Source organism: Schistocerca nitens, chromosome 4 (genome assembly GCF_023898315.1).
Source record: "Schistocerca nitens isolate TAMUIC-IGC-003100 chromosome 4, iqSchNite1.1, whole genome shotgun sequence".
In the NCBI taxonomy this organism is placed as follows: domain Eukaryota; kingdom Metazoa; phylum Arthropoda; class Insecta; order Orthoptera; family Acrididae; genus Schistocerca; species Schistocerca nitens.
In genome coordinates, this window is record NC_064617.1 from 966,325,291 (window position 1) to 966,338,041 (window position 12,751).

Below are 12,751 nucleotides of genomic sequence, written 5' to 3' on the forward strand. Positions count from 1 at the left end.
TCCAAAACATACACCACCTGTATGACAACCGTTGGCAGAGTAAAAATAATTACAGAGATAGATCGCATTTCCATAGTAATGACTATCACAGAGACAATCAGAGAAACAGACAATATGGGAACGAAAATAATTATTATCAAGGGAGACAGAATAACTTTAGACGCAACGGTCCAGCGCGGAGTGACGATTCAGGGAGAAATTCTCCACCATGTGACCGACAAGAAAGAAACTATGGATTCTACCGACATGACGACAGATGATATGATCGTAACGACAGACCTGAATTGCATCAGAACTGGCGGGATTCAAACAGAGCAGGGCCCTCTCGACAAGGTGAATTTGTAGAAGTTAGGTCTCCAAATCCCAATAACGACGCGCGCCAACAAAGGAACAGACAATGACTCGCACCGCAGGCAGCAGCGTGCGCCGGCTGGCTGAGAGAAAAATAACAGACGCTAACCTTGAAAAAAATTCCAGTATTCTTTACCGACGTATACCACATGATAATTGCGTTAAAGTTGAAACTCTGCGTACTAGGAAGAGCAAAGGGTTACACCACATTTCACATGTAAAACCGTTTATTGAAAGATAATCTGCTTTTTAACTTTGTCTTTGCCATAAAACTTTTCACTTCACATTTCTAGTATGCATTGTCAGACTTAGAAACTGTTACATTGCAACAATGTTTGAAGTTAAATGTCCAGTCAAGAACCAAGAGAACATATTTAAACAGAAATTACGAATGCATTGTTATAGTGAACATATGACACAGTGTTGTTATTTGTACATTCTTGCTTGTTAGTTGCACAATTACATAACGACTATCAGGCTTACATACTTAGAACATATACTGATAATAAGATTTTAATGCAACATTTTGGTTTACTTGAAAAGATACTCTTTATTTGAAGTACATTCTGTGAGATTAAAGATGACTTAGCATTTGGTTTCTTTGACAGCTACACGATTATATCACGACGCTACTAATATGTGACACAATTTACAATACTGCTTTTGCGGTGTTTCTGTTTTATATCTGCACAGTTTTTCTGAATTCTTCTGGAAAGGAAAACATGTTTTAGTAGTAACTTTTGTGGTTTAGCTACAATGAGACAGCCTTTCCGTAGCACAACAATACGTTACATTATAGTACTTTCTTGATCACGGTAAGGTACATAATAACTACGATATCTATACGCAAAGAATTTCACTTTCGTTTATGATGAGGTAAGTACATTGACTTCTGCAGAACTTAGCTTTTGGAGGACGATAACTACGACACTTCCACAGAAATTATCTTACAACAAGACGCACAGTTTAGCGCTACAGTACACGGATTTGAGTGATTAATTTTGTACTTAAAACATTTATTTTTAAAGATATTTTAAGTATAATGATACAAAGGTTTTCTGTGATACATTTCATTCCATTGCTACAATCTGTAACACCTGAGGGTATAATTACATTAATCCTCAGGGGGGTACACGCTTACTTTGTGTACCATGTGTTTGGCAAGCACAAGGAGCCCTAGCTAATATGGTATTTGCTTATACAATTTTACACATCGGTGCCATATTTCTCTAACACACAAATTACATAGCTATCTGATCATTTAACTGAGAGATAAACATTTTTTTTACTACATCAGTGACACATGTTTACATAATTACACAGTTGGATAACTTCACACTTATGAAATTGTATTTTGTCTGTACTTTGTGAACTGTTCATATTTTTTCAGAACCATTGTGATACTATGAGAGCTTTGAATGATATATTTGATATGGGATCATGATTTTTATAGTACGTTTGAGGCAGATGACACTGTTGACATGAGGAGAGAATTTTTTTTAGGTTTTGAAATTATTGGAGGAAGCTACGACGATTTTGAGAGTTGACTGAGGTGTTATGATGTTATTATTACGATGACTATGTGTATTATGCTGTTGCTGTATGTTTATCATCAATAAGCTGATGCTATATGAGTTATTTAATTATGCTACGTATCTGTTATGATGAAATATTGAAGAAGTGTCGACGAATAAGGTAAGGAATAATGAGTAGTGGTTAGGGACTCTGGTTTGTGAAAAAGGTTGTTGGAAACCAAGAATCGTACTTTAAGAGTTATGAAATGTATGTAAATGCGTGAATGTATTACAATGCCGACGAAAATTTTTTGGACACTGTTATATTTATAGGATTTTGTTTCTACACATTCGTAACGCAAACTCTCGACCTCTGAAACTTTTTTTTATATGAGACTGTCACTGTAGCACGAACTGCTGTCGTAAATATTTCGGTAAGGAAGCTAAGTGACCCAGGTTGCGCCCAGGTGTGCCAGTCGCCTGGAGAAAAAGCCATTAGTGTGTGCCTTTCAGAGGCACAGGTGGAGAAAAAAAGGAGGCCATTATCCTCGCTATTGACATTCCTTTGTAGAAAGCATTGTAAATACGACACCCTCAAATTTGAAAATATGATGACACTGTAGAGTTCTTAATTTATGATATTTACTGAAATGAAACGATGAGAAACATTTCATGTCTATTGTCTTGCTAGTTGAAAGATTGTTTACTGCATTATCAAATGCCATATGGCTAGTGAATGACGTTTCACGCCTTGCATTGCCTATTTTGTTTAATATCTAGTTCCTAGCTGCACTGCAGCATTGGTTAAAATAAAATTTTATAGATGTACTAATATAAATATTTTATGCCTACAGATCCAGTAAAAAGTAACATTATGATGGATGTACTCCAAAAAAATGAGGGAGCACAATTAGACATTTCCCTTCACAGGAATTACATAAATACTTTTTTTAAGGACTTGGTAATTTCTTTTCTAGAATAAATTGTGATGCATCACTCTAGTATTAAGATGTGACATAGGTATTAGACATGGCCATCTTTAGTGTAATATTTTTTCTGCTTGAGCTTCGTCATGTTTAGATATAAGTTATTGCATTTGCTGCTGCTGTTTGCCAGGCATAGTGTTACTGAATTTGACTTTGTATTACTCTGTTAAGCCAGTTTTACTACGAATTTATTTTTCTTGTTTGCTGCGCATTGCCTTATATTAGTTGTAATATTGCATCTGCTTTGCTAATTTATGCTGCTTGCTTTGCCATTTGTTTTTTTATCATTGCTGTTTGTGTTAATTGTTTTGTGCTGCTGCATTGCCTCATTCCTTAGTTTAGCATCTGAGCTCAGTAGATTTAAGTTAGCTTAAGATGGGGTAGGCTATATGAGAGAACGAGTTGTGATGAATTGGAAGAAATGCATTGAGAAGCTATAACAAAATGGTTTGGCCAAAAAAGTATTTTCAAAGATGATATGAGCAAAAAAGTTGGGTTTAGGGACAACAGGTTTAGGTAGGATTTTCTTGGAAACAAATGATGAGGTAAGATAATGGAAAATAAATAATGAGGTAAGAAATATGTGAACATATAAATAAAGAAAGCATGCTTGGATAGGATTTTTTTGGTGGAAACAAATGTTGAAATAAGACAAAAGATCTATGGAATGAAGTTTTAGGTTGGACTGCAGTACCAAATGTTACACTGAAAACAAACCCTGCCCTTTCCTCTTGTGTTATTCTGCTATGTGTTTGTGTACTCTTGTATATTTGTGTTTTTCCTGTCTTTATGTGTTTAGCTAATATGATTTATGTTGTAGAATTTTTCTGGTACTAAGCTACATTCACTAATGGCTAGGAATACTGTTATCCTCAAATATAATTTGCATTTATAATATGTCATTTTCTTTGTAAAGATGTTTACACATTATTAATTCTGTTCTGTTTCAATTCTCATGTGTGAAATTAATGTTTCGAAAACTATTCTCATTATTTTATTTATTTACTTATGTCATAATTCTTGTAACACTGATGTATATGTTTATTTCTATTCTTTTGTAAAGCCTGTACTACTACAAATGTTATCTGTATTGTTATGTTCTTTAATGATGTATTTTGTACCTTTGTTATTGTATTCTCGTGTTATAAAATTGTAATTGACGCCAGTTCTTCAAATTAAGTTCCATTTCACTGCACACGTTTCAGTTGGTCATAGTATATGGACAATATGTGAGAAGTAGGGACTGTTAGTGTTTGCACGTGTGTTAAAAATTCAGCAAGGGACTGGATAACAGCATTGCTGGTTCTAAGGACAATTCCAGAAACTTTGTGAGTGCACAAGTGGTGGTTTATGGACTTGCTATATTGTCCACAAGACTCTTCGATGGTGATTGTGCAACTGCACAGTCGCAACAGATGGCTGCTGGCCGTCTCTACCAGGACTACAGTGGGTCTGCATCTTTGATGGCCCACCAATTTCTACTAGGACTGCAGTGGGTCTGCGCCTTTGATGACCCACCAATACCATTATTTCTACAAGGACTGCAGTGGGTCTGCATCTTTGATGGCCTACCAATACCATTATTTCTACAAGGACTGCAGTGGGTCTGCACCTCTGGTGGCCCACCAATACCGTAATATCTACCAGGACTACAGCAGGTCTGCTCTGTGATGACATACCTACCAATATTCTTCAAGAGTCAGCACTGTCTTTCCGTTGGAAGGACAACACTACTTCTTCAAGCCAACATGGAAATCCACTACTTCCATGAGCATTTTCTTTTACTGCTCAGACTTTGAAAAAAAAAACTGCAATTTTACTGTGATGAATGATCAGGACTGTCTTTATGGACTGTGAGACAATTTTAGCTTTTGACCAACATTGTATCAATAAGTGTGTGCATTTGATTTCTTCGTTATTGTAATTATGAAAAATTTTATCAAATCATTATTGGCCACTGCCCAAAACAATTTGTAAAATTTTTTGTGGGGAGCATGGGGGCTATGTAAGTAGGCTGTTTATGTTTTCTTATTGGCAAAGTTACGTAGCGCTCTGTATGAAAATACTGGCTGTGCTGTGTGCAGTCTGTGGCTAGTTTGCATTGTTGTCTGCCATTGTAGTGTTGGGCAGCGGCAGCTGGATGTGAATAGCGCGTAGCGTTGCGCAGTTGGAGGTGAGCCGCCAGCAGTGGTGGATGTGGGGAGAGAGATGGCGGAGTTTTGAAATTTGTAAGACTGGATGTCATGAACTGCTATATATATTATGACTATTAGGGTAAATACATTGTTTGTTCTCTATTAAAATCTTTCATTTGCTAACTATGCCTATCAGTAGTTAGTGCCTTCAGTAGTTTGAATCTTTTATTTAGCTGGCAGTAGTGGCGCTCGCTGTATTGCAGTAGTTCGAGTAACGAAGATTTTTGTGAGGTAGGTGATTTGTGAAAGGTATAGGTTAATGTTAGTCAGGGCCATTCTTTTGTAGGGATTTTTGAAAGTCAGATTGCGTTGCGCTAAAAATATTGTGTGTCAGTTTAAGCACAGTCATGTATAATTGTTCTAAGGGGACGTTTCACAGTAGGTACTGGGAGATGAAGAAGCTTGCACAGGATAGAGTAGCATGGAGAGCTGCATCAAACCAACCTCAGGACTGAAGACCACAACAACAACAACATGGAATATCGTCTCTGTTATGTGACTGGATTTGTGATTTCCTGTTCATAGTAACTGACGGAAAGTCATCGAGTAAAACAGAAGCGATTTCTGGCGTTCACCAAGGTAGTGTTATAGGCCCTTTGCTGTTTCTTATCTATATAAACGATTTGGGAGACAATCTGAGCAGTCGTCTTGGGTTGTTTGCAGATGACGCTGTCGTTTATCGACTAATGAAGTCGTCAGAAGACCAAAACAAACTGCAAAACGAGTTAGAAAAGATATCTGAATGGTGCTAAAATGGAGGTTGACCCTAAATAACGAAAAGTGTGAGGTCATCCACATGAGTGCTGAAAGGAACTCGATAAACTTCGGTTACATGATAAACCAGTCTAATCTAAAAGCTGTAAATTTAACTAAATACTTAGGTATTACAATTACGAACAGCTTAAATTGGAAGGAACACATGGAAAATGTTGTGGGGAAGGCTAACCAAAGACTGCGTTTTATTGACAGGACACTTAGAAAATGTAGTAGACCTACTAAGGAGACTGCCTACACTACGCTTGTCTGTCCTCTTTTAGAATACTGCTGCGCGGTGTGGGATCCTTGCCAGATAGGACTGACGGTGTACACCGAAAAAGTTCAAAGAAGGGCAGCACGTTTTGTATCATCGCGAAATACGGGAGAGAGTGTCACAGAAACGATACAGGATGTGGGCTGGACATCATCAAAAGAAGGGAGCTTTTCGTTGCGACGGAATCTTCTCACGAAATTCCGATCACCAACTTACTCCTCCGAACGCGAAAATCTTTTGTTGACACCGATCTACACAGGGAGGAACAATCATCGAGATAAAATAATGCAAATCAGAGCTCGTACAGAAAGATACAGGTGTTCATTCTTTCAGCGCGCTATACGAGATTCGGATAATGGAGACTTGTGAAGGTGGTTCGATGAACCCTCTGCCAGGCATTTAAATGTGATTCGCAGAGAATCCATGTAGATGAAGATGTAGGGGCGGTGCACTTAACTGGACATCACAAAGTAATGAGATGCGAATTGTATCCCGCAGTCGAACGTAAAAACACTATAGCGATTTTGCTGATAAAACTGAAAGAAAATGGACTGCACCTGTTTTTGTGGAAAGAGGACATTTATTATTGTAGCAATTGTGTTCTCCTTTTTTAATAGATGCTCGACTGTAAGAGATGCGTTGATGTTAAGTACAACTGTTTTCCATCTCAGAATGGCGGGTGCGGGCGGGCGAGTATGTTGTGAGTGGTCGCCGGACCTAGCCGTGCTCTGACTAGCGGCGTGGCGGTGCTGCTAAATTTCCGTTTTGTTTTGGCGAATGGCCGTCGCCTGAAGGCAGGTCACATACCGCGAGGGACCGCAGATGGTAGCGGAAAGCCTGGTGAGATCGGTGGCCACAGACGGGTGTGGCTGTGGGAGGTATCGTTAGCTCTAGGATTTCACCCGGAACAAGTCCCGCCCACTCACCCCCGGCTTTCCCGGTCTTTGTTCGGCGCCTGGGCATCGTTTCAGTTGACCCACGTGGTTTACCGCGTTCGGCTGCACTTGGAGTGAATGTTAAATTAATATCTTGCTAGGTCTTAAATTTTGCCAGATAGTTAAAAGACGCGTTACGAAAACGGTGCACAATTGGCCTCAGCTGTGCCAAGTACTTCCACAGCAAACACAAGAGAAAACAGAATGAGATTATCACTCTGCAGCGGAGTGTGCGCTGATATGAAACTTCCTGGCAGATTAAAACTGTGTGCCCGACCGAGACTCGAACTCGGGACCTTTCTGTAAAGTTTGGAAGGTAGGAGACGAGATACTGGCAGAAGTGAAGCTGTGAGGGCCGGGCGTGAGTCGTGCTTCGGTAGCTCAGTTGGTAGAGCACTTGCCCGCGAAAGGCAAAGGTCCCGAGTTCGAGTCTCGGTCGGGCACACAGTTTTAATCTGCCAGGAAGTTACAAGAGAAAACAATTTAGCACTGATTTCTTTGAGTACGAGAACTCAGTATTCAGATGAATAGCCTATGAAGAAACATAATTCTATTTGAGAAAAAGTACCCAAAGCTACAACAGGAAAAACCTACCCTCAAAGAATAATTTGCTTGGAGAAAGTGGAACCTCACAAGGGAACCTCCCCATCGCACCCCCCTCAGATTTAGTTATAAGTTGGCACAGTGGATAGGCCTTGAAAAAATGAACACAGATCAATCGAGAAAACAGGAAGAAGTTGTGTGGAACTATGAAAAAATAAGCAAAATATACAAACTGAGTAGTTGATGAGAAAGATATCCAACATCAATGACACTATGAGTGCATGAGCGACGTGGTTAGCGTGAGCAACTGCCGAACGAGAGGTCCTTGGTTCAAGTCTTCCCTCGAGTGAAAAGTTTAATATTTTATTTTCAGTTTATGTGACAAACCCTTATGGTTTCATCACTTTTTTGGGAGTGATTATCACATCCACAAGAAAACCTAAATCGGGCAAGGTAGAAGAATCTTTTTACCCATTCACCAAGTTTACAAGTTAGGTGGGTCGACAACATATTCCTGTCATGTGACGCACATGCCGTCACCAGTGTCGTATAGAATATATCAGACATGTTTTCATGTGGAGGAATCGGTTGACCTATGACCTTGCGATCAAATGTTTTCGGTTCCCATTGGAGAGGCACGTCCTTTCGTCTACTAATCGCACGGTTTTGCGGTGCGGTCGCAAAACACAGACACTAAACTTATTACAGTGAACAGAGACGTCAATGAACGAACGGACAGATAATAACTTTGCGAAAATAAAGAAAGTAAACTTTTCACTCGAGGAAAGACTTGAACCAATGACCTCTCGTTCAGCAGTTGCTCACACTAACCACGGGATCACGGCGCTCTTGAGCTCACATTCTCCTTGATGTTGCATATCTTGCGCATGGACTACTCAGTTTGTATATTTTGCTTATTTTTTTCGTATTTCCACACAACTTCTTCCTGTTTTCTCGATCGATCTGTGTTCAGTTTTTGAAGGCCTATCCACTGTGCCAGCTTATAAAACAAATGCACTACGAGAAGAAGATAGCAATGTCAGAGAACAAAATAAAAACAATATGGGATATAGTGAAAGAGCAGATTGGTAGAACCAGAAAGGAACAGGAGCAAATAGCACTAAGGGTAGACGAGACATTAGTAACCGATGGGCATAGTGTGGCAAATCTATTTAACAAGTACTTTATATACGTTACTGATAGAATGGGACTTTCAGGATCAGTAAATAATGCCCTTGATTATCTGAAACTAGCCTTCACAAATAGCTTCAAGTACATGAATATATCACTCACTTCACCAAAAGAAATAACGTCCATAATAAAATCTTTAAAAACAAAGCATTCTAGTTGGTACAATGAAATATCAACAAAGTTAATTAAGGCATGTTCTTGTGAGTTTAGCACAATTCTAAGTTACTTGTGTAACCAGTCAATTATAGCTGGGACATTTCCTGACTGGTTAAAATATGCAGATGTTAAGCCTCTATTCCAGAAAGGGGATAAAGAGATACCATCAAACTACAGACCGATTTCACTTTTGCCAGCATTCTCAAAAATTTTAGAAAAAGTAATGTACAGGCAGCTGCTCAACCATCTGACCACAAATAACATATTACCAAGAACACAGTTTGGACTTCTGAAGGGTTCTGATATCGAGAAGGCTATTTACACCTACAGTGAAAATGTACTTAATTCATTAAATAACAAATTACAAGCAGCAGGTATTTTCTGTGATTTGTCAAAGGCATTTGATTGTGTGAACCACAACATCCTTTTAAGTAAATTAGAATTCTATGGTGTCATGGGCAGTGCTGCAAAATGGTTCAAGTCATACCTCACTAACAGGAAACAAAGGGTGTCAGTGCAAGGGACTAGTGAATTAAGTCATCATCAGAATGGGAAGAAATTACATGTGGTGTCCCACAGGGATCCATCTTAGGACCATTGCTTTTTCTTGTGTACATTAATGATCTCTCAATAGTTACACTGCCAGAAGCAGAGTTCGTTTTGTTCGCAGATGACACAAGTATGTCAAGTGTAGTTCTAGAAAGATCTGCTAATGGTATTTTCATGGATATTAATAAATGGTTTAAAGCCAACTCACTGACATCAAACTTCGAAAAGACTCACTATATGCAATTCAGAACCTGTAAGAGGTTTCCACCCAGCATATGCATAAAATACAAAGAAGAGCAGATAGAAGAGGTTGACAGTCTTAAATTCCTGGGATTACAACTTGATAATAAATTCAGTTGGGAAGAGCACACCACAGAACTGCAGAAACGCCTTAACAAATCTGTATTTGCAATTCGAGTGTTAGCAGACATAGGCGACATAAAAATGAAAAAGCTTGCATACTTTGCCTACTTTCATTCCATAATGTCATATGGTGTAATATTTTGGGGGAACTCTTCAAGTCAAACAAAAGTTTTCAGAGTCCAAAAGCGTGTAATACGTATTATTTGTGGAGTAAATTCACGGACGTCCTGTAGAAACCTCTTCAAAGAACTGGGTATACTAACTACTGCCTTTCAGTATATTTACTCATTAATGAAATTTGTTCTAAATAATATATCTCTTTTTCCAACAAACAGCTCAGTTCATACATACAATACCAGGAACAAAAATAATCTGCACAAGGACTTAAAAGCACTTACTTTAGTTCAAAAAGGGGTCCACTACTCAGGAACACTCATCTTCAATTATTTGCCAGTAAACATAAAAAATTTAGTTACAAATAAAGATCAGTTTAAAAGGAACCTGAAAGACTTACTAGTGGCCAACTCCTCCTACTCCATTGACGAATTTTTTAATAGAAACAAATGATGTATTGTATATATTCATACTATTAGTATTGTTATTTCAGCTTAAAAATTGACATGTTCCACATCCACGAGGATCTCCTCAGCACGGATCTATGGAACGAAAACTAATCTAATCTAATCTCTAATAACTAAATATGAGGGGGGTGCAGAGAAAGCGCTCGGCAGAGTTCTCCGGAATTCCATTGTTATTCCAGAGGGGTCCAGTCTTTGCGAGAAATACGTTTAACAGATTGCAAGAAAGAGTTGCGTTGACAATAAATATAACTGTTCTGCACCGAAGAACAGCGGGCTGCTGTGGAAGGGGGGGGGGGGGGGAGGTGGGCATGTCAACTGTGGGTGGTCGCCAGACACAGCCGGGGGTGTGGTGGCTGTGTCGCTATAGTTTAAATGAACAAGTTGTACTTGGGGTGGCCGTCCTTTTATCTCCTATTATTTAATTGACTATACATGCTATTGTGTTGGTGAAGGAGCATCGCGTCAAGGCGGTTAGCAACCACGCAAAGCATGGTGGAGCAGCAGGACGTTTGAAAAACCCTGTGTGCTTCTCGTAGGTGGATGGAGGGAGGGAGGGAGGTATGAAGGAAGGTAAGAGGACCTCGATTTTAGGCAGTTTGTGAGCACCTATCGATGAGAACGCACACCCAACTACCGACCCCTCTGCAGTCTTTTAACGACGTTTTCCCCCAGTGCATGTTATGCATTATGACCTGTTCATTACGAGTGTTGTCTTTTCATGAAAATTTCGAAGTTTAAATAGCACTGTGATTCATTTTTCCACCAGTTGTGGTAGCATGTATTAGCTTCGGTTACCTGGTGGTTTTTGAGCGAACTCTGACATCAAACGACGATAGATACTGTATGCTTGCAGGTAATACACTTTTTAAACTCCTCTCTGTCCAAGACCAGAATCTCATCGCTTGACCATATTTCCAGCCGAAAAGAATAAAGTTAGTGCCTTACACCCCTGCCTTTTTCCCACCAGCTTGTGGATGAAGGATAGAGTTTGACTGTGTCTGTCACTAGTTTGGAGTGGTATTGCGAAATTTTTTCCCAGCTGGATAACACCAGTTGTATGGTATCGTCAGTTTTTGAGTTGTATTGCGATTTTAGGTCGTCCTTGTGTAGCGCTACACATATAGTTGTGTAATTAAGCCAAATTTTTATGATTAAATACGTAATTAGGACCTATATTTACTTCATTTCCCCAACCAAAATAAATAAAGTACACTAACCTAACGCTCCTCTCCTGCATCTGGGCAGTTTCCATGTGCTGGGGGGTGCACTTGGGCTTTCTGTCCAGAAGGACCAAGGCTGAGTCCTGGAAAGGGTACTGTCGTTTTTAATTTCCCACCAATTTCTGCATTGGGGATGGGGTGGGATGTCAGCACAGCCCTGGGACAAAGAAATTCCCTCCTAAATTCTAAATTCCCGCCAAAATTCGAAATTCTGGTCAATAGGGTAGGTGGTAGAGGGGAGGGGGAGGATGGTAGGGGGCTCTGGACGATGTGCAGGCTGAGAAAAACATATGATGTCATCTGGGGGTGGGAGTGGGCGAGGTGGGAGGTGGGGGTGAGCATGGTTGGGGGAATTAATTGATAAATTTCATTAATTTGCATATCAACGTGATACCAAAACAGGAGTGATGCCCCCACTACCCTACTACCGAAGTCTGATTGTGAGATAGTATGGTAACTCTGGAAAAGAACTTCTAGGTGACTTAAAACGTTGCTTCAGGAGTAACCATAAAACATACAATGAGTTTTTGGAAGAAGTAGAGAATGAAGATCATCAGCACGAAATTTCAGACAGGTGAATGTGTCTGTAGGGGTGGGTGGAATGGACCACAAATTAATATGTTGAGAGGACGTGTTGGAGGCACTTCGCTAATCGGTGGAGGGGTAACTTCCATTATAACAGAACACACGATTATGAGGAAAACTAGTTTCTGCACAGGTTGAAGGACTAGTGGCTGCAGATGAAAGTGCTTGGCTCAAAGACAATGGAAAACATAAGTGTTTTCGATATGAGGTTAGAGGCAGGAGGAAAAGTGTTGTCACAATGTAAATTGGTTTCAAAAGAGGACCTATAATCAGAATATAATAGGAGTGCAAACATGGATGTAAGCAAAGAATTGGAAGAACAAGGACCAGTTCAGGGAAAGAGCTATCAATTGGAACTTGAGGCAAATGGCGATAAGCGAACTGAAGTAATGGATCTGTGTGAGGGTTAGTTGGAAGCACCAAGAGAAAGGCAGTCTGTCGTTTTGCATGACAACTGTACACGAATGGATGAGGTAGAAGGAGAGGAGGTATTTGTGAAGAAACTCATTCAAATGTACAGGATGTTTCAAGATAAGAAAATGAAGGGAGTAG